Source organism: Bombus terrestris, chromosome 16 (assembly GCF_910591885.1).
Source record: "Bombus terrestris chromosome 16, iyBomTerr1.2, whole genome shotgun sequence".
In the NCBI taxonomy this organism is placed as follows: Eukaryota; Metazoa; Arthropoda; class Insecta; order Hymenoptera; family Apidae; genus Bombus; species Bombus terrestris.
Genome location: NC_063284.1, coordinates 5452698 through 5475473, shown reverse-complemented (window position 1 = coordinate 5475473; position 22776 = coordinate 5452698). Strand labels below are relative to the sequence as shown.

Genomic DNA, 22776 nt, shown 5'->3' with positions numbered 1-22776 from the left:
TGCATATGATCGATCACCCAAATCAAAATGTCCTTTCTATCCTCATTGGCCAATTTTAAAATTACTCAGTAGAAGTCAGTATTCTAAAATTACAATGGATTTCTATCACAAATAAATAATATTTTTAAACAACCTAAAATTCTTTATTATTAAATTGTAGAAAATTTATTATAAGTATTATCGAAGTTGATATTCTATCTCTTTTATTAGTATAAAAACTATACGAATTTGCTATTTTCCAATCGATAATTGCGCAAGCGCTATCCATCAGAAGTACAGAGTTGTTTGTCGGTCAATTCGCAATTATCATGATGCGGGATTCGCGATACAGATGGCGACGTTGCGCTCGTTAAACAAGTCTTGCCACGCGTGCCGGCGAAATAATGGAAATCATCGTCTCGTTGCCGGCTCGTGTACGTCGGCCTTCCCTTTCCTGCACGTATACATTGCGTACGGTGGTGTGCGCTCAACGTGCAGCCCGCATACACGTACACGTGCCCCGGGGGGTAGGGTTTCTGGATCCCTTGTTCTTTCCGCCGCGAAAAGAAGGGGTTTTTGCAATTGGCTGCCAGCCGTCTGTGTGCCGCGAATTCGCGAACGAGACACACGGTTCGAGTATGTGAACAGCCAGTGCACTCCGTCAAAGGATAATCTATCGCGAAAATATTTTCTGGACTGCATGCTCCTTGATCCATACGAGTTTCTGTAAAAAGATTTTGCTAGTTCGCGAGTGGTCACTACGTCAAATGAGAGTTATTCATCGGAACTTCAAGACAGCTCGATAGTCTCGAGATTCAGACTCGAGGGAGGGAAATTTGCGACCGGTAGTGATGGGAACAACGTATTCGCAAGCAACGGCTACGGTATTCTGTAAATAAAGGAACTGTTAACTATCTGAACTTACATATTTGTGAAAGTGTTATATAGTAGTATAGTATTTATTAATTTCAACCAACACATCCAGAAATGAACTTGGTTAACAGAATTATCTGCCTCATACTGCATTCTTCTAATCTAAAGTTCTTATTTGAGTCTTATGTGAAAGTGTTGTTATATAGAAATACATTTGAAATACATACTCGTGTTTCTGATATTTTGCAATGATCGACGAATCGGTTCCATCACTACCTCAAGATTCTGTTCTCCTTCAAGCTTCCCATGATTCTTTACGTTTTTCTCTTTATTGAGGTAGTACTCGCAGTAACTCAATAATGGATCTGAAATTACGAAGTGTGTTAATGAAATTGCTACAAAAATTAGAACAATTCATGTGTATATCGTTCGCGATGGGCACGCCAATTTCGTGGTACGCCCCTGGCTCCCGTCGTTGGGGCAGAGAGACACACGACGACGATCAACCAAAGGAACGAGAGAAGGTACCGGGTGTGCGTGAGGGCAGTGATCTCTCAGGGAGCGGCGACCTAACATACGAACGAACGGTGTTCGATAGATATAGGATATATACATCGTCACGTTCTTTTCTCCGTTGTTTCCTATGTCGTTGGATTTTCTACGGTTAGAGATGTCTACGCACGGGTCCATGGGATGCGGCGACGTTCCTGTTCTCACTGGACTACCGAGGTAAAGAACAGAATTCGCATTTCCGCTGTTTTTCGTGCTGCCGGTTGATTCTGGCACGCGTTCGCAATTGTCGATCAAATGGAACGGGATCAAGTTCAGTATGCGAATCTGACGAATCGACTCTAAGGAGAATAATCATAGTTAATGATTCGAATTATCAAAAATCGATACTTAATTTGATTTGATACCGCACACTTGCCTACTTTGGACAAAATAATTTGTTTGAATGTACACTACCATTCATAAAAATTTGGACGCTTGATACAATTAAAACATTTAAATTAAAACATTAATATTTTAATATTAATATTATAATATTAATTAATATTATAATATTAATATTATATCTTTAAAATTACGATAGAAGTCTATTTCTCTACCGTTAATTCTTTGTTGTTTGCCATACCTGAGGTCAAATGTTTCACCAAATTACAGTTAGAATATTTTTTTTATATAAACTTGTCGGATGTGTTTGTAAACACATACTTCGCTTATTCTACGACTTAGTACGACGCTTATTTTCAATATTGGATAAGCACATTTAACGTTACTTAACTTAGGTTTGACTTTAGGATTTCTTACTTTTCTGTTTATATTAATTAATATCAACTACTGTTTTCATCAATATTTACTAAATGTAAATGGTTACCCGAGATTAGATTAAAGAGCTTTATTTGAAGAATATTTTATGTATGTATTTGCGATTATTTGAAAGCGTTTAAATACTTATGCACGTTAGTGTACGTAATGATTCAAACGTAAGACGAAATACGGACTTTCAACGTTAATTTCCTTCTTTGAATGCTAATTACGTTCTTGGCAGTATTCTACGAGAATCGCAATTGTTTAAGATATCGAAGCGTGATATTAACAGTGCACAGGAATTTTTGAGTTCCGAGATTGATCGATACATATATCGATTAACATATTGACGAGATAACTAAAAACCGATCATCTCTATCGATCTTCTTATCGTCATTTGCAATCCTCGAGCCGATTGAAACGCGGGAAGCGACGTCGAGCAAGTTCAAGCGTACATAATGTTATCGGGCTATTCGATCGTGCGAGGTTAAAGAAGCAAGGAGAGTCCTAGGTTAGGCTAATGAGATCGTAAACCATAGAAGGTCGGGGTCATATGGTCAATTCTATTGTCAATAACAACAAAAGAGGTGATAACATATTAATAAGCAATTCATATCGAAGGTTAAAGAAAAACAGTAAATGACGTAATACAAATTACTTTAAACACTAATGACCACTGGCATGCGAGTACGATTTTCCATAATTAAAATAAATTCATGCAGTTTAGTTAGTGATTTTAAAAGAATAAGAATTTTTTGTAGTTATTTTAATTAATAATAGTACGATGTTCGAAATCAAACTTTTCGAATTCTCTGCAGAACCTCGATTTTGTATTTGGCCATGAATGCGTTAATATAATCACTAACGATAGTAGCGCTGGCCACCCACCTTGCGGCCGTTTTTTTCAATCTATTAAAATTTTATTGCATGCATTGTAATAAGTTTCTTTAACTACATAATTTCGTATTTCATGACTTATTGTAAATAATGTTAAAAAGCCACTCTGCTTAATTCTTCAAATGATACGTTTAATTTTATTACTTTTTTAAACGAATCGTACCTGAAACTGGTATACAGTGGTTCACGGAAGTATTCTTACACTTCCAAAAACTTTTTAAGTATGTGCATACACATTACACAAAATATTTTGAAATTTCATTGGCATCATTTCATAACGGGACACGATTATCGCGATGGCACTGATAAAATGTGCAACAGATCTGAAAATGTATACAGATATTACAAGATGTTTATTGGATGAATAGTCGAGTATTCACATATTGGTGAGGCACGATATATGTATAATGAAATCTTTATCATCTTTAAGACTAACTATATTTTTAAGGTTACTATTCATACTCTATACTAACTTTTTCACTAAATATATGTTTGCAACGAAAATCTTCTAACTCTTTCATACATTTTCGGATCGATTTCAAATATTACTACAATAATCCTGATAGTCGTATCTCATTACAGTGCCAACGAAATTTCAAATAATTTCGTATAATGCACATAATATATTCATAAAATCGTAAAATAAATTCCTTGGTAAGTATTCGAATACTTTCGTGAGATACTATACAAGATGATTTTCAATGGTTCATAGAATCTCCATCTCGAGTAAATTGGCGGACATTGCAATGTTCAGCCTGCACCGTCTATCCTAAACTTTTCTTCCCCATACTCTAGCATACGGGGCGGGGCCGTTGCAGTGCATCGAAAGAGAAATTTTTCCGGCGGTTGTTGGCCCAGCCCCACGACGAACGGATACTAGGGTGTTTCCCACATGAATGGCAGAGCAGTGGAGGCACATTGCAAGCAAGCTGCAGCGCTGCAGTAGGCCTGTGGGCCAAGGTTCTCTCTCTCTCCCTTTTCTTCCTCTCTTCCGTACTCCTTTCTACTTGCTTTTTGTCTTGGATATTCTCTTTATCTCGACTACTTTTACAGATGAAAAACTGCTTGCAACCAGCAACGAATCAACAATCACGACTAGGTATTTCATTATTATTTTTGGGATATTTTATTGAACTTTCCCATAACGTTATTTTGTTATTTTTGTGTCTTCGACGTTCAAGTTGCAGTTGCATTAAAATATCAATATATTTTTTATTGTAGGAAGTTGCAGAAACTTTAAAATGAGAAGTCACCCAATCAGCTGAAATGGCAGTTAGCCAAACCGCCTCATATTCCAGTTTTGTTTAATTGTTTAGCACGATACGTTTTATTTCCCGGATGCAGATGCACTCGGGGTCCCCTCCATTCAGCCACTCTTCTAAGATCTCCCGAAGTTAACAGGCGTGACCCTTTCCCTTCTGGAGTTTTTCATGCGGACCCACCTGGTCTTTCATTGGCCAGGGGCTAAATGAGAATTTTTCCGATATGGCCTGTTGGGCCGGCCCTCTATTTATACGTTTCCCCATCGATGGTAGCCACGTTGTACTGCCGCTTTTATCGTTGCAACTTTTCTGTATCAAACAAATTTGTTTCCATTATTATTAATTCTGCAACCTTTCATCCTCTTTATATTTCGAGTATATTATATTTTAAAATTTGTAGATATGTAAAGCGTTACTCGATGGAAAATGCACTGTTACGGGAAAGAAACACGCCATTTTCTGTCTCTGGTCTGTCTAGCCGAAGAGCATCGAGTTATTCTACATCGGTGGAGGCTCACAAAGCTATGTATATACCTACTATCGATGCTGTGCGCAGTGCACATACCTGCACCGTGGTTACGCAGGTGTGCGTGACCTTTTCTCTTGCCGGGAATCGCTCAACTTTGCAGAAGAATCGCATTTTTCTGCGTAAGCTCGTTTCCCGTGTTCGATGGCAGGTGCATTCCTATACGATGCGTTTCCATCCTGATGTGTCGCTTCCTGTACCAGCTATATTTTGTTTTCATGTGCAAGCTTATTTTAGTTTTGGAGATACTTTGCGGTCAATTTGTATATTAGATGGAGGTTAGATAATACTGAATTCTTAACAATTAGTATCGATAACTTATAATTATTCTTATTTCATTTATAGAAGTCTATAGTTAACTTATAACTATATCTATTTTTGCTAAACAACGACTACAGGTTAGATAATACTGAATTCTTAACAATTATTATCGATAACTTATAATTATTCTCATTTCATTTATAGAAGTCTATAATTAACTTATAACTATATCTATTTTTGCTAAACAACGACTACAGGTTAGATAATACTGAATTCTTAACAATTATTATCGATAACTTATAATTATTCTTATTTCATTTATAGAAGTCTATAGTTAACTTATAACTATATCTATTTTTGCTAAACAACGACTACTAAACAAAGATCTAAATAAACTCAAGAGGAATATGATCATGCAAGAGAAGGAAAGTACAACTGGTCTTCAAACAAAATTTTCTCATAAAAAAAGGGGGAGTAGCGGCTGGTAGCCTAGTCGGTACATTCTGTATCGCTTTTTTCCGCGTCGTGGCAGCATAGCGTGCACACAGAGACGGTAGCGGTTGTCTGTAGCTAGGTTGAGGTTGCCGGAGGCCGCTTCTCGTCGTCTCTCGCTCGTCTAGTCGTGGCAAGGTGCATGCTCGGCATCGTGCACGCACGAACACGCAGAAAGCAATCGTTGGAGCAGCGTGTCTGGTAGGTACTATAGGGGAAACACTGGAGACCAGATGCATTCGACCGGTATTACTGTATATAATACTAAGATCACTTTTGAATAATGCGGATTTTCTCAGAAGTTGACGGTATAACCGAGCCATACTCGATTCCATGAGTCACCATAAAGTTCTAAACTAAGAGAAACTTGAAAATATTACGAAGAATGTCCGCGATGAAAAATAATTGAAATCTAGATGACGAAATTTGGAGGAAATATACTATCATAGATGTTGATGTATCGGAAAAAGAGTTATAGAAGGTTAAAGCAGCAAAAAGAATGGCCGAAATGCAGTAGTAGAAAGGAATGCCCGTGCGAAGCGGAGATCCAACATGCGATGAAACCGGCCCTGGGAGCGCACAAAGCCGCGGGGGCGTTCATTTTACGCATCGACAGTAATGATGACGTTTTGTGAGCGCAAAAGTACAAATGCGCCTTATTCCACTTTGGTCTAATCTAACATATCCTTGTTCTCCTTTTATTTTTAGACCAGCTTGGAACTTCCACTAACAAAATAATACCAACCTAACCTATACGAACAAGTTCGAAAATCGTGCAATTTGAGGAGAATCATCAGGCGAATATTTAAGAGAGATATTGGAAACTGGTCGAAGAAGGGAGACAGAGAGGTTCCTTTACGTCCGCGGGGCTTCGGTGTCAACAGGTTTTATTTTTGCCCCGCGAAAAGGCCAAGGTCCTCTCCTGCCCCTACCGTGCATACCCGCCAACAGTCCCCTGCCCGCACGCCGCCCCTTTTCCCTTCTTTCCATCCGGATCCCCTCCATCGGCATCGTCGACGTGTCCTCGATAGGTGGGGAGGCTCCTGGGGGATGCTATGAAGAACCTTCTGGATTAATACCCGCACCTCAGGAGAATTTGCTCCACAACTCTGTTCTAAAGGTTCTATGAAGCCAGTACTTTGATAACACAACAATTTCCTGTAAAGGATATATCTACTTATGGAATATTTCTTTGTTAATTATTTTAAAGTAACTAAGGGTCTAGAAGAGCGATAGTCCGTGTTTGTAGTTTCGTCGTACATATAAATTCCAGGAGGAAATGCACAGGCAATCGGCCGCAATTGGGGTGATACAGGCAGAGTGCGACTGAGGGAGAGAGAGAGAGATAGAGAGAGAAATCGAAAAAAATAGCGGCTAGGGAATGGAGTAGATGACGGAGAGAAAAAGAACGACAGAAAACACACGAAATATAGGGGTATATGACAAAGAGGAAGCAAAAGGCGGGGAGGCGGGCAGAGAAGCAGAAAGAAAGAAAAAGATGAAAAATGAAACGGAAAGAGAACAAGCAGTCTAGCCCTGTATATGTGGATGGATGTGTTTGAGAGGGAGAGTCGAAGGGGACGAAGGAGCATGAGATGTAGCAGTGATAGGTTCGAAGCATCTTAGACCAATTAAGCACAAGAGTTTCTGTTCCTACCTTTTATTATTAATGTTATATTATCTACTATTTTAGAGATCCAAAATCAAAGTTTTCCAAGAGACACAACCTAGATCATCGAAAAATTCCAAACCATATTAAATTTTGAGATCTAGCCACGAGTCGGAATCATTTTTTCCATCAAAAATTGTTCAGAAACTCGACGCAGAGAGAGAAACGAGTGTCCATCACTAGACTGGAGGTTCAGTTGAAGCAAGAAGAACAAGAAGAACCAGGGAGTGCATTGAACAAGGACAGGTAGACAATCAAAAGGAGAGGGGATCAAGTCGTCGTGGTGAGCAGGGGAAGGGTTTTAGGGGGGAGGGAGTAGAGTGCAGCGGCCTGGTTGCCTATACTCCGCGTGACTATAGGTAGTCCGGCTAGGCTAGAGTCCGCGTATAATGTATTCTCGAATATCGTGCACTCTCTCGTGATCAATATAAGCTCCGACGGGGGCCGGAGATGCACGAAGATCCACCTCCTCCTTCCTCGACCCGCCCGGACGATGTTTTTTCGTGCGGAGTGCAACGCACGCTGGATCGCGAGAACTGCACTCGCTCTCCCCCTCTCCACGACTCTTTATTTCTCTCTCTCTTTCTCTTCTATAAGGGCTGTCTGTTCTTGTTCGATACTTACCGACTCGCTCTGCTCTTTCATCCTCGATTATATATCCGTGACAGTGTCGAAGCGGCTTGAAGAGGGGAGAGAAAGAACGAATATTATAATCTTGGGAATTATTTAAGTTCTCTCGTTAGAGGGAACTCATGTTTCTACAGTTAATGAATGATCAGATACGATGCTATGTGGTAGGTGTTGCATAGGTAACATTGCGATTAAAATGGCACAAATATGGCAGCCATATTGCCTGGTAGAAGATTATAAATTTGTAAGTTTTGGTAGAATTTGTTGATCAATTTTCAATCGCTTTTTGAGAACAATATGTTTTATCTTGAATCTAATTACCGAGGTGTTTGAAATAGGCGTGAAATACCGAATGGCTGGAATACTGGTGGAAGGTGGCAGCGAAGCGTGATGGACGAAATCTTCTCGGCTCGATTGAGCGATATTCACTCATATGAATTAAAGTTTAAGCCTGCACACCTTCACCGACACTTGGCTCCTCTGCTTATTGACTCCTGCTGCCTCTCCGCGGCCCCTTGATCAATCTTTCGAGAGTAATGAAGCCTGTGACGACAAATATTTAACATACTGGGGGCCGAGCCTCTTAGAACCGCTTTGTGATACTTCATCTATGATCTTTGCGTCAATTAATTTTTTGTTCCGATTTAATCTTCGATCGAAGAAGCTCAATGAACAGAAGTCAGGGTATCGTATGTATATTGTAAATTTTATGGGAACAAGATATTCGATCGAGGCCAATACTCTTACGTGCAATTATTCATACTGTTGTTGCTACTACAAACAAGTCTAGTAATCCGATGGATGTTTCTTTTCAATCTCAGCCGGTTTCTTTCCCTTTTCAAGAAATACGAGGGTAAAAAAGAGAGACAAAAGGGCATGCACGGAAGGAAGGAAGAAGATAAAGATTGAGAGGCAGACTGACCGGAGGAAGAAAATTGGTAGAGGCAGGCTCGTGTACGTTCCAGAAAACTGGCCGCCATGTCGGCCTCCACCACCCCCACTACATACCTATATGCAGCCAGCAGCACGAGATATCGTCCATTGCACTTTTCAAGCTTTCATGTGAACGCACTATACATGTATACGCATGTGCTTCTGCCTATGTGGACAGGCGGCAAGCTCACACGTATCCAGCGGTAGCTCCCCGTAAGAGGAGAGGCTGGTCCGCTCAGTGCACAGGAAAATAAAATCATCCGGTGACATTTTACTGTTACATCAGTCCAACATGAAATACATATTACGAATGTTACAAGATCTGCATATCTGTTAGTATAGCGGGGAATTAATCCCCAAGGTATAAGTATTCTTCGTCATTATGCACTCTAAGTATGAGGGTATAGAATATAATGCTTGATTTATCTTTCTTATAGGGAATTGAAATGATTGAAATAGAGGTAATAGAGGTACATAGAAAAGGACTGACATAGTAGCACATCCTAGTTTATCAATATTTAATATTTTTACTACTGGTAAAGCTCAAAGATGATAACTTACAGTCTTGTACAATCACTCAATACTGGACCTTTCAAAAGCGGTTCTCCGATTCTCCTTGAAAGAGTAACACATATATCGTTCGTCACAGGGAGATATAAAGGGTAAAATCATCAGTAAAAATTAAACAGAATCAGAAGGATGTCGCAGGTGGTATTTTCGCTGCACGCTGGCTGATTTTCTAAGTCGACCTTAGGCGGGATAAAAGGGGGAGGGGGCTGTCTCCCACTCAATTGCAACGAGCTGGCAACGCTATTGGCAAGTGGCAACGCTGGCCGACTGCACGAGGGAGGGGTAAGAGTGAAACTATAGTAATGTGGAGTGGGGTCGATGGTCCCCCACTGGTTACGCCACTGGCACTGAATTTCGCACGGTCTAAACGGAGAGTTGACTGAGAGGAACAGAGACGGAACACGACAGACCACCGACTGCAAGAGGGTGAGAGGGCAAAGACCAGACGGAGAAAGAAAAAGGGAGAGAAATAGAGAGAAGAGGCAGCCATGTGCGTCTCCGAGCAGCCTCGAAGCTCTCTGCAACTATACGAACGTTCGGCTTCGTTCCCGTTCTCCTTCGCGCCGAATTCGTGCTAGCGTGTAAGTACGTTTACCCTGTCGAGTCCTCCCACCTTCCTACCCCTCCGTCCAGCCAACCCAGTAGCCACCCCCTCTCAATCTCCGTCTCTGTTCCTCCACTTTCCACCCCCGCGGAAAAGCAAATTCTCTCCGTGTCACTGAACCCGGCCGTCTGACCCCGTCGTTCGGTTTTTCCGCACGAGATGCCTCGACCTCGTCTCCGGAAGTAGGATGAGACTCTCCTTTTTCACACTGGTGGTGTTTGTTACTACATGATTCTAAAAAAAAACTAATTTTTCTATATATGTTATCATTATAGGTACTTTATCTAACATATTTCATAAATAATTCCTGTTGCAGAGATATGAAATCTGGGAAGGTTTGTCACTGGAGTATGTTGCATCACACAAGGACCAATGAAATTCCCGGTGCATCAAATAAGCGGCATCCTTTTCTCTCCGCTCCTCGAGCTCCCAATGAAAAAGATGATGCGAGGGCCGACGCGTGTGGAACACGAAGTGCAGCCGGGACCGTGGTTGATCGTTGTCGGGGAGCAAAGGTGCAAGCTTGATAGTCCGCCGTTCCGTTCGTTCCGCCGTTCCTCCCGTCCGGGTTCCACCGTCCATGTCTCGGTTCGTTCGCTGGTTCAGCTGGCGTCCCACGGCACGCAGTCTGTCGCTGTCACCGACGAAGCTCGCTTCTTGTATAGCCGTATGTCCGAACAACCAGTACGTGTTCCTCCATCCGACGTTTTCCGTCGTTTCTTTATTTTTAAATATGTCTACGTAGAATTTCTTTGTGCTATTTCAAGTCCCTTTTCTACTAATCTTCTGAAAAAAGCACGGTGTTTTAACGAGTGAATTTCAGTCCCCTCCCGCGGTTATTTAACATGGTTACGTATTTTCAGAAACACTTCCGGTAGAGGAAACTCGATTATCGGATACCAACTGTCAAAGTTCTTCGAAAGTTTCAATCATTTTCTAGGGGAATTCTAGTTTTTTGAGATTATTCTGAAAGTATGGTGAATTTAAGCTCGAGAATATTCTTGGATACGATTTTCCCTGAAATCGGTCGCGCGAATCGCGATTGTGACCGTGACTGGAAGGTGACATGGTATCTTCCCATGAGTGACGCGGGTGTCCAGTAAAGTGGCAAGTGTTTTCTTCTCTCTCCTTGGATCTGGAGACATCGGTTTTTCCCCGGTTAATTGTGCTGTGTGACGGGTGTGTGCGTGCAGTGTGTCCACACAGTGTATGGTCGACGTGGTGAAGATTCAGGCGAGTCCTTATGTAGCTCTGGAATATCTGGTGTAATCGATGAGGATAATTGTAGGAGATGTGCTGCAGGCAGAATCTATTATTTCATAGGTAAGTGAATAGCAAATAAGGCAATATATTATCTATTTACCTATATATTAGGTAATTTGTTAATACTTTAGGATACCAGCCCTTTTTATTGTTTCAATTAATCATGTTCATTAATATCTTATGGGTATAGGTTTTTATTTTGTGCATTGTTTGATAACCGGAAGCTCTGGCTTTGGAAATGAACGATCGATGCAAATGAATGTTAACCCTAACTTCGGTGCACGTGGTATAGAGCGCTCGAGCAATTTATTTTTCCTTCACAATTTTCTGTTTTGTCATTCGGCTATACTTCTAATATTTCTTTAAACACATTTAAAATTTACAGTCGTAAAAATGCAGTTAACGTTTCTATATTAATAAAAAAAAAAGTTGGAGACTTTTGCAAAGAGAGGAGATCGATACTACCTTGCACCTTCCTACCGCTATTACAAAGCTACAAATCTGACAAACTTATAACCGTGTATAACTTCTGATCATCTGTATGTTATATTTTCAACCATAAAATTATTTTAGTTATTATTTTTTTAAAAATTGTTAATCTGCAGTGAATTCTAGCGGGTTTTACTAAAATTTTGTAGATCATTTCATGAGGTAGATGATTCCTTTTGCTCCGTAAAGAATTCGCCTTGGTATATGGTGGAACTGCCGAAAGATGAACTTAAATTATTGAATATGATCGCAATTATTTATGCAAGAAAGGAAAGGGTCACCAATGCTCTTTCTTCAATTTTTGATGCCTGCATAGAATTCCACGTTAATGATGGAAGGAAGTATTTTTCACCATAGAGTGATAAAATTAACCTTAACCTCTTGTTAGATATGTACATGCACTCGGGGTCAATGACATTCCCTGTTGTTTCATTTCCCCCTGTAGCGCATGCGCACGTTTTGACAGGTCCGAGGCGGCGAAGATGTTTCTAAGAGAAGTATATGTATGTATGTATGGACGCCAACATCTTTGTTTCGGCTCGGAATCAAATTCTTCACCTTTTAATAATACATTTGGCCGAAAAATGTGATTACAATACACAATTTTCTACTAGAGATAAAAGAGATCCATAATCTTGCCAAAATCGTTACTACGGTTATGTTGGTAATATATACCTCAAATAAAACTAAAAAAATTCTATTTAGTTTCTCTCCAGATATAAAACGTAATTAATTTTCTTCGTTTACTTTAATAGCTTTAATGTTGAAATAATATATTGAATTCTCAAGCAAATTATTTTCAAAAGAATAGGAAGGTTAATGCATATTTCGACAGGAAACAGCGAAGTTATTCGTTGGTAAAGGTTCCGAGAAAGCATTGACAGGACGTAATTTAATTTCTCTTTCCAATGATAAAGAGAACGACTGGATACAGTCAGCGAGGTAGCCGTAATATTCCATTGTGTCTTGCTTTCCATATCAAGGGGCATTGGCATTGCTTTGTTTCTAGAAACATCACACATTCTTCGAGTCATGCCACTGTGTTGCAAATCATAGCGCAGGAGATAACAAAAGAGACATTGTACCGCGACTTGAGTTGCAGATATTATGCAGCCGAGGAAATTTATTGCGTTTAGAATCGTTTGAATGATTTTGTTTTAAAAACAGACGATTTGTCGTCTTTTTTCAGCTCGTGAGGGAAACAAATTATGCTACATACATATATTTTATCCACACGTTCTACCTCTTCTACTTGAAATTGTATTCTACCGACGCCATATTGAAATGGCGCGCTACAACTGAGCGGTTCCCGTTGAACCAAGATTACAGCAGCAGAATTATTTTTCGGTAAACAATATTACTGTTATATTTATGTGAATGTTAATTCACGTCTATATACCATAAAGCGAAATGTATAAATTACTTACAAAATGGAAGTTATATAAATTGTAGGTTGCCTGTAATTTTGAAATACTTATAGTTTTTCTATATTTATTTTAGCGTAGTGGTGCGGTGTGGTTGACGTGTTTGCAAATGGCCTCAATGCTCGGCTTCTCTGCGTTTGTTTTCTCCTTCGTTCTTTTTCACCATCACGTGGCTGTGTAGATCGATCGAATCAACGTGCTTTGGATGTAGCAAAATGAGAATGCTAAAAAAGTATAGACCGCTGGAAGACAGATAAATGCACGAGAATTGGCGATTTATCACACTCTTGGAACTCGAAGCGCATTGTCGTTAGTTTCGATAACTTATCGGCAGCGATTGTTTCGAGTGAAAAAGAGACACGGCTGATGAAAATTAGAGGCTGACGGAAAATGCCTCGGGTTTGGACGGGTTTTTTACAATTTTTCCTCCTTTCCGTCTCCCTAATCTTGTGGCAGTTCGCAACTCATATATATTAGTTTCTTCCCGGAACCAATATTCGATTCCTCTGGACACGCGATGTTTTTTGTTTACGGGACTAGAGACTCATAAAGTACGTTCAATTGATTCCAAATTGGGCCGCGAAGACGATAGGTTTTTTCCATGAATGAGAAGTCGAATGTTTTTTTTAGATTTTTCCCAGTCGGTAAGGTAGGCGAAGGATCGAGAATTGAAAGTTCGAATGGGAAGCTTGTACGAGGGGACACGAGAACCGAAAAAGACACCCGCGAGCGAGATCAATACCTCGCCGGTGCAATGTACTCCCGCGGTCTCCTCGTTGCAGCTCGATTGATTGTTCGCGAACGAAAAACGAGTGGCGAACGGAAAAAGCGAACCGGAAGTAAAAACCATCTATATGAGTAAAGAAGAAGCTGTACTTTTAATCAAACTTTAACACACGAGCTATGTGTGCAATTAATTTGGAGACTGGAGAATAAAGAGAAAGGAGGAAACTTAAACGTAATTAAGATCACTTTAGTAGTTGGTAAAACGTTTGGTTCGTGGAAGTGGAACCGAAAGTAGTAATGATCGTGTAGTCAGTTCTCTGATCGGTCACAATGATTTTCACTTATTTTAAAATTATTCTGAAGTTTCTTTATATAATTTTTTAGTTTCTTATCGTATCGTGGAAAAGAAGAATGTAGCCAAGTTGGCGGCTTTTTCCAAATTGAATCGAAGCAAGCGGTGAGAACGCTAGGAAGGGAAGACGGAAACGGAAACTAGTTCCGGCCAAGATCAATACCTAAGTTGTGCAACAGACTGTCTGGCGCAAGCCTTGTTCCTTGCTTGCGTGTTCCCCGTGCGCGGCACGCAGCGTGCAACGCCTCGTTGCAACCGGTGCAACGTGCAATGCCACGATTTACTCGCGTCACGGACACACGCATGGCTACTCTTATCTAGCCGGCTATTGGCTAGGTCAGTGTAATTGATATTAAGACTCGATACTTGCTACACGTGTTTGTTAATCATAAAAAAATTACATTACATATAATTACATGTATCCCCAATAACATAAGATGCATATCCGTTTAATCAGTTGTTAGTTTGTTAGATTTTAATCACAGTAAAAGTTGCGTTCTAATCAATCTGTTTCTAATAATATCTCTTAATTGCGCACTAAAATTGAATTATACGAACGATATTTTAGATTCTTTAAGATATCTCATTTAGGTCTGTGATTAGGTTCATGTTTTTTCTTGAGGGTGAGTCGTCGTGTGATTCACGAATTGCACTTGCTAATTTCCTATTCAGAACTCATGATACATCATCTTTGACCAGTATTCTAGCTTCGCATGATACTTGTATTTGTCTCTCCCGTTATCAGAAAATGATACTAACAGCCTGCTACGTCTCACAAATACTCCTGTTTATCTGAGCTATTTTTGCTGTTGTCGTGCGTCTGTTATTTTTAGGGAAACTCAAAGATAAAAATATTTTACACTTGAACATCTTATATTTCTATAAAACCAAAAAAATACTTAGATGTTATACCTCATAGAATCTAAAATAATATCAGAAAAGAGGCATGTATATACATACATATATAAAAATCTTAATATATGCCGTCTATCTTTAAATTAATCATAGAAGATAAGAGATTATGACAATTATGACATGACATATACATGTATGTAAAGGACAGTTAACTTAAACAAAAATGAAGATTGATCTAAGCATCGAAGAAATATTCCTGAAGGTAACAGCGATCGGCTGACGAAGTTCTGTAATGTAGCTATGGAGACGTCTGACATTGACAATGAACAATAATCTTGCGGTGTCGCGTTACACCTGCTGACTGTCCGCGTGTTCAAATCGGATGTAATTAACGCGACTCGCCAGATATTCGCAGATAGCGACAGAGCGTTAATTGGCACTGATTCGCGACACACAGTTCAAGGCCGTTGATAATTAGCTTACAGCTCGAGGACAGGTAATTGAAATTAATTGGCAACCCATGCCCTGGTGAGCCATCTTTCCTCTCTTCTTCAGGAACTTCCGCAGGATTACTGCAATTGCTCGTGTCTGAAATTAAAAATTAAGAACTTTTGAAACGGGAGAAATAGTGGATATTTTTTGAACGAGGAGGAATTGATGAATCAACACATCATCTAATAACAAATTTTGTAATTGCGTTATTGCAATTAGATGTTTCCTATTAATGGAACGATGACTGCAACTTTTGCTAATAAATAGCACATTATCAGCTGATAAGCCCAGACTTGTAAATTATATCGACGTTCATCGAACAACGCAGGAGCTCTGAGAGAATTTTCGTTGGTCGCCGACTGTGCGGTTTTATTTTTCAAGTTCGTTGCGATATTTCTCCGCCGATAAAGCGTAATCTTATCTTAGCGTCGGTCGACGGTTACGTAAGCAGATACGAATTTGGATTCTGGAGTGTGTCACAGACAGGATTGCCCTGCGACCATTTACATAATTGCAACAATAGGTCCGCGAGCAAAGAAACGTGCCCGGCATCAAACGATTTAATGGAGATATTAATTTATCGAATCAGGGATGGCCGACCTTGTTCCGATCTGTTTGCTGTCACTGAACCGACTTCGCTGAAAGGGAAACCTTATCTCGTTCGCATTTTTTAAGCTTCTTTCTGAAAATATTTTACTCAACAGCCTTTTTCTATTCTAGAGTTATAACAATTATCTTGTTGTAGGTTTATTTGATGTTACACTGAGGAAGTTCGAAGGATTGCAAGAGATAGAAGTAAACCGATATACGTAAAGGAAAAAACATAGCGATTTTGAAAAAAATTCAAAGGGCAGGGTAACGATCGAGTCGATCCGATTGTCGGTGTCTCCCCAGGAGGCAAGCTACCTATTCTATACAGAACACCCATCCAGGCCCATAATTCGTGATTTGAGAGAGGAGCGGGAGAGAATGCACGCAGTGTGCGTTCGATCTAGCCGGTCTCTAGTAGAACGCATGCCGGTCATTGGTCGGTTTGCTCTATATGGTGGGCGGGGATAGGCGTATGGGAGTACTAAATCGAACCATGGTGTCCCTTTTTTCTATCCCTTCCTCACCCCCTCCTAAAACACTCTCTCACCCCTCCCCTCAGCTGGGCCTCTCCCCCCCTGTGTGTTCATTCAGTTCTTCTCTGTCTTCCCCATAGTCGGTGGTGAACATTTGGTTTTATCTTCGTTACGCAAGTTTTCGACCAATCTGCCCGTGGTAAGTCGTTAAATCGAAGTCTGATCAAAATTCGGATCTTCCACTTCCTATTCTATTTCCGTCGCTCTTTTGTGAACTACATAGAACACCAGAATGCAATTCCAATGTTAAAAGATACGATTGTAGTTTTGAGTTACAGAAAGTGAATCATGATAAAGTTCTCCTAATTCTCTGGATACATAGTACTCGCTACACATATAGTAAAATTGGGACATTTTAGCTTTAACGTATTGTAACTTTACTGTGATACTATGTAACTGCAATTCGTTGAGAGCCAACGTTGAGACCAACAATGAAAGAAGCTATAAATTTCCCATTCAAGATATCAAATGCAATATCAAAAGAAGGTGAAGAGCTTGCCGAGGACACTGGAAACACGTTCAAGCGTAGGGAAGGCAGATGGTAGTTAGGAGGCCGAGGTAACGCATTATAACGGCAGTCTAGTTGCATCGGCCGCTGGTCCAGATCGGCTTGATACTCGCCGAGCTGCAACCGAAGGCGAATACACCTTCGGGCAGGTCCTTTTTCCTCGGTTCGCGGCTCTCGTTCCCCCAGGACAGGATTGACCAGTTCTCCGCCGATGCAAGCTCGCAGGATATTCAAATGCGCCTGGTTGGTGTCTTTCTGTGCTTCCTTTGCCATTCGTTTCTCTTTGTTTCTTTCATGCTTTTGGGGAGAATCTTGTGACATTTATTTGCTTAGTTAACAGGAGGATCCTCAAGCAAAAAGGAACTCTGTATATAGATACTGTTGTAAGAGAAGTTTTAGACGCCATATTGCTTTCAAAGGAAGAGATTAAATAACAATGGAATATTCGATAAGCAAAGGTTTTTACTTTCGTTATGATTCTAAGATGACATTTAAATTATGTTCTTTATTTCAGTTAATTCTTTTCCGAGGTAGAACTGAAAATAAATTTTATTTCGTAGGATTGTCGGTACACGTTGGTTCCGTTCCAAGATGGAGGACGCGCGTAGGAGATATTCCACCTGTTCCAGCAATGGAAGGTCGATTCGCTTTTCAACGGGTTAAATCGATTATCGTTTCCCATTTGGCGACCTTATTCTCCGACTCCACACTCCCATTACCTCTCATGTGTTGCTCTGTGAACGTATTAAGGTGTGCCTTACATATCGGTGTCACTCGCCATGATATTACAATCCTTACAAAAACGCCACCTTTTTCTTTCTTTCGTTCTTTGAGAACTTATACGATATTAATTCTTTTCCGCTTGGACCAATCTATAATCTTGTACAAAAGTATTCGTCTTTCAAAGTCATTGTCAGTCATTTTCACTCTTGTACAGAATACGTTTATATCGTTTTTAACGGATTTAATTCATGTAATGCGCACGATTTTTTCTTAATTATCGAAATTTGTGATTATATACAGAGCATAATTATTCGCAAGTGTGTGTGTCTGTATAATACACATGTAGGTTGACTGTACATACAAGCGAGACCTGATCGCATCGTGTTGCTATGGGGACGTTTCTTCTTCTCTTCTTTTACTTCTCGCTCTACTCCCCTTCTCCTCTTTTTTTCTTTTCACCGATTTCTTGCGGTTTGCGGAGAAATCTATCTCCACCGCAACCACATTTTTTTAACCATGACGATGTACCAGCGACGACAATGGGAAGGAATCCGTGTCAACCTGTGTAATTAACTTCATGCCGGTAATTTACGATTTATGAGTGTTTGATTTCCTTCGCTCATACACGAATATATCCTGGTTCAAATTAGAATCGGGATGACTCAGGCTTTCATGAAGTCTAATTATTTTTTAATATATAATTAACGCAATCTTCGAAATTTAGAGAGTAATTGTATAAGTGATATAGCATGAAGGGTCGCTACGATGATTGCACGAAGAAAATCTAGATTTAATTTCTTAAAAAATTGGGAAAGCCTTGCAACAAGTTGTTGTAGAATTAAATAAGTTAGAGAAATGGAGGATGGTGAATTATGACATTAAATTATAATAATATATTTCAATAGACACTTTTCTTTTCAATTAGAAATTATATTTAGAGTTTTAGAGTGAAATTTGTTTTCTTTGCTTGCGAATTTTTCTTTTTTAAAAAACAAGAATAAATAGATGTACATATTGACGGGTTCTATGAATGTAACGTGTTCTATTGTCAGGCAGCGTTACATTCCGCGAAGCAAGCCGACGTGAAAATGTATCGGCAGAGATAAAGAATCACATGTTGAAAACTGAGTCTGCGCGTAAACAAAGAGGCAGCCAATATTACTGGAATCTATATGATAAAAGCTGTGATTAACGATTGAAGTTCAAAGAGAATACTAGCGGAAAAATAATGGAACACGAAGAGGTACTTGATTCCTTTACATCCTGTTGGGCTAATGTTCAAATGCACTACATACCATAATTTCGTTACTTATCCCAATAACATCCATCAATTTCATTCTCACAGAAATATATTTCCTTTCCAGAATACACCATTCCTTATAAAGCCAATTTCCGAAGCTGTTCCGTTTTACAAACTACAAATCTTCCTTTGTTTCCTGGTTTCTCTCTCCACAACAAACCCAGCGATACTTCAATTACTTCCTGAAAATACTATCCACGACCTTAAGAAAACTGTCATGAAAAAATACTGCGTCCACTAAGTACATACCTGATTGTGAAGAATAGTATGCATAAAATCGTCTGAGGCAGCCACCGTAGCAGAGAATTTCTAAGACAATAAGGGAGGAATTAGATGGGCGAAAAACTAAGGGCATCAATTTGGAAGAATTATTTCAAAAATATTATGAGCAAAGTGCGTTCGGCCCTGGGATATGCAGTTCATTCACACGGCTGTGTCTCGCTAAATATAATATGGCGGTGACCCCGGTCCTCCACCGTCGACTCTTCCCCCTCCCACACCCCTTGATCCCCCCCTACTCCCTTCGATGCTTCCCTAATTCAACGCCCCTGTGATTACGTCTCTGTCCCCGCGCCTCCTCGTTCCCGAGACCATTCCACTTCGCTTCTTCGTATGTATTCCCTTCTCTTTTCCTTTCTCTTCACTTCGCTTAACTTCCTTTCTTTTCTCCCCCTCCCCCCGCCCTCCTTCGTCCTCCCCCTCCTCCCTCCTTACATTCTCGTCTTTTGCCCCTGGAGCTTTCTATTCTCTGTCTCTCGAGGAAGAAAAACCGAGCGAGAAGAGGCCTCTGATCCTCTTATCTTTCCTGTTACTTTTACGGTTGTTCCAGTCGTACCAACCAACGATGATTGGCAGACTTGCTTGCGAGCTTTTGAGCTTTGTATGCTTAACTTTAGTTCTCTTAGAAGTTTTATGATGAAACTTTGGGGATTCTGTTTCAAACGTGCAGTAAATGTTAATTAAAATTGATTGCGGTTAAATTGGGATGAAATCCATTCTTAGTAGATTCCATCGGAGATGGTTTTATGGATTCAGGATCATTTTGAGGAGAAATTACTTGTAGAGTTTAAGAAGGGATGTTTCCATTAATATCTTGCCGTTTTCAGCAAACTCGATGATCGACTATTAGTTACTAACAGTTCTCTCTTTTCTGGTTTCTTTACATGGTAGGAGGAGACCAAGGATGAACCGATTGCCGAGGAATCAAGAGAGGAGTGCAGCTTTTCGTGTAGCGTACATAATTCCCGCTCGACTACTCCTGCATCCAGGTCCTTCGCCGTCCTCCAGACCTTAAGATCCGTTCACAACGAACAATCTCAACTTCCCTGTGTTTCTTTCCCCCAAGGAAACTTGGAACTTTGAGATTTACAATTCAAATCTACGGTGAATTTGTCTTTAAATGAGATCCAAGGTAAAATTAATATTATTCGCTATCGTATACATGGGTATTAAACCTAAATAATATCTTTAAAATCGATTACTCAAGCACTCTATATTCTTAAGTATAACGTAACCAGCTGGTCCGGAATACTTTTTAATCTACGGCACATATTTCAGGTCCAGGTTGTAAAACGTAATCAGTCAGTTGGAAACGGTGCCTAACATCCCTTAGGGCTGCGTGAGGAGATGGCAGAGGCCATTCAACTGTCTACGAGGCAGCAGGCAGGGGATTTTTACAACGCCCGGACTCTCTACCTACTCTCCTATATTCTTCTTGCTCTTCTTTCCTCTCTCCATCTTCTTCGTCCTCTTCTTCGTCTTGTTTCTTGTAGGATAGCCCCGGCCCTCTTTTTCTATGCTCTCCTGATCTCTCTACCAGGCAATGGCGCAGTAAACCGGGGGCCTACGCGTGAGAAGTTTGATTCTAAAACTCGAATTATATCAAATTTCATATAAAAAATATTGCCTCTAAATAACAACTGTAGAATATACTTGTCGATCGATAGATTTATTGATGTTCAACGAGTTTGACAATTATTGATATTCCTTTACACTTGACGAAAATCATGATTAAATCCTTAAGGAAGCAGCGATTTCAGCTGTTAATTCGTCAACTTAAATGAATCTCTTAATTTTGTTAACGTGTTGTTCTTATTATTCTACTTGGCAAACTATGCTTGTAGAAGAAAAATCGAAGAAACAAGAATATAGTATTTTTATTTGTTATGATCAAATGCTATTTTGTTAATTTCCAGATGCAGTCGCAGTATTTATCCACGGACAGTAGGAAGCAGTGAAAGGAAGCTGGGAGCACATGGCGGAACGATCCAGTGATAGCTGTTATCAGCTATACTTGATGATACTAACCCGTAGATCCGAACTTGTGGGCTTTTTTATATGTATACCGCAAGCTCCTATCTACCGGTACATGTAGTCAGGCCAGCATTTAAGCATTTCGACGGAACCTCCTCCTTCTCCTTCACACACCCCTCTGCTCTCCTGAAAGCCCGCAGCACTTTCGGTTATCAACGCGTGCATTTTTTGCCAAGTAATTTTCTCGATTGTATGAAAAGAAGTGAGAAAAGGCGTGTGTGACGAATGAAAGTAGGGATGAAAAGAGCAGTATCTACCGTTCTGTCATTTCCGGTTTACTGACCAATTAATTACGAATAGTAATGTAACAATAGAAGCGTCGTAAGTCTTGAAACACAAAACATGAATGTACTTACTTTGATCGAAGCTGATTTCGTCAAACCCATGTTCTGAGATTAGATAGAATATGCAATTTGTTGAGGCATTTCTTAATTATTAATATGTTACATAATTATTTCTTAATAAACATCGATATTATTATGCTTTATTATATTATAAACTACTATATTACTATACGATATATTATACATGAATATCCATGAAGGGATCGATTACGAAGAGGACAGCCACATCAGCGACGACGCCTGGGTGAGGTAGTAGGTTGTATAGTAGGGAATGGAAATTCGCGATATACGAAGTCCACTGTACAACTTGCTAACTTTCCCGGTCGTCGACGCCGCAACATTTCATCATCCAGCGACATCTTCAAGAAGACATTAGCCGTATCGTTACTGAAAAGAAAATCGCGAACTTTATATTGAAGCGTGCATATGTTGGTAACCGCGCGTGTGCTGAGTGCAGATAGTTTTGTTAAAGAAGAACGAAGAAGATCTATCACCATAAGCGATGCAGTAATACCCATAGACATTACTCTAAGTTACTACATATATACATTTTCTAGTAGCTGTAACATAACTATAAGACAAGGAGATTATAAAGAAAACCATATAGAAGGTGGTGGCTCCTCTTAGATGATGAAAACGTGAATGCGTGGATATGTGTACGATTAATAACGAATAAAAGAGGGAGAAAAGATGAAATGAGAAAAAGGGCAATGGCGGGCGGGCTGATTGTAAAGCCTGCCGCGTCGCCGGTCCCCTGAGACCCTAACTTGTGACGTCGCGACCGATATCTCACAGGCTAGATTCTCTGGTATTGGCGATGAGTGCTGCCTTTTGCCGATCAAAAGTCAGTCCTAGT

General features: G+C 40.0%; 2 long non-coding RNA genes across 3 annotated transcripts; one reads left to right on the top strand and one right to left on the bottom strand.

Annotated features, from left to right (window-relative positions):
• Positions 1-565: 565 nt before the first annotated feature.
• Positions 566-8325, bottom strand: LOC110119995. Of its 2 annotated transcripts, XR_007226912.1 has the most exons (3): positions 8222-8325; positions 7895-7949; positions 566-1217 (listed from the first exon to the last, which is right to left on the bottom strand). It is a non-coding gene; the product is annotated as an uncharacterized LOC110119995 (long non-coding RNA). The 2 variants fall into 2 exon arrangements; XR_007226913.1 differs by lacking the exons at positions 7895-7949; positions 8222-8325 and adding an exon at positions 1466-2827.
• Positions 4577-22046, top strand: LOC105666617. The gene is made up of 5 exons (XR_007226910.1): positions 4577-7211; positions 7295-9984; positions 10324-11330; positions 20434-20674; positions 20821-22046. It is a non-coding gene; the product is annotated as an uncharacterized LOC105666617 (long non-coding RNA).
• Positions 22047-22776: the final 730 nt, after the last annotated feature.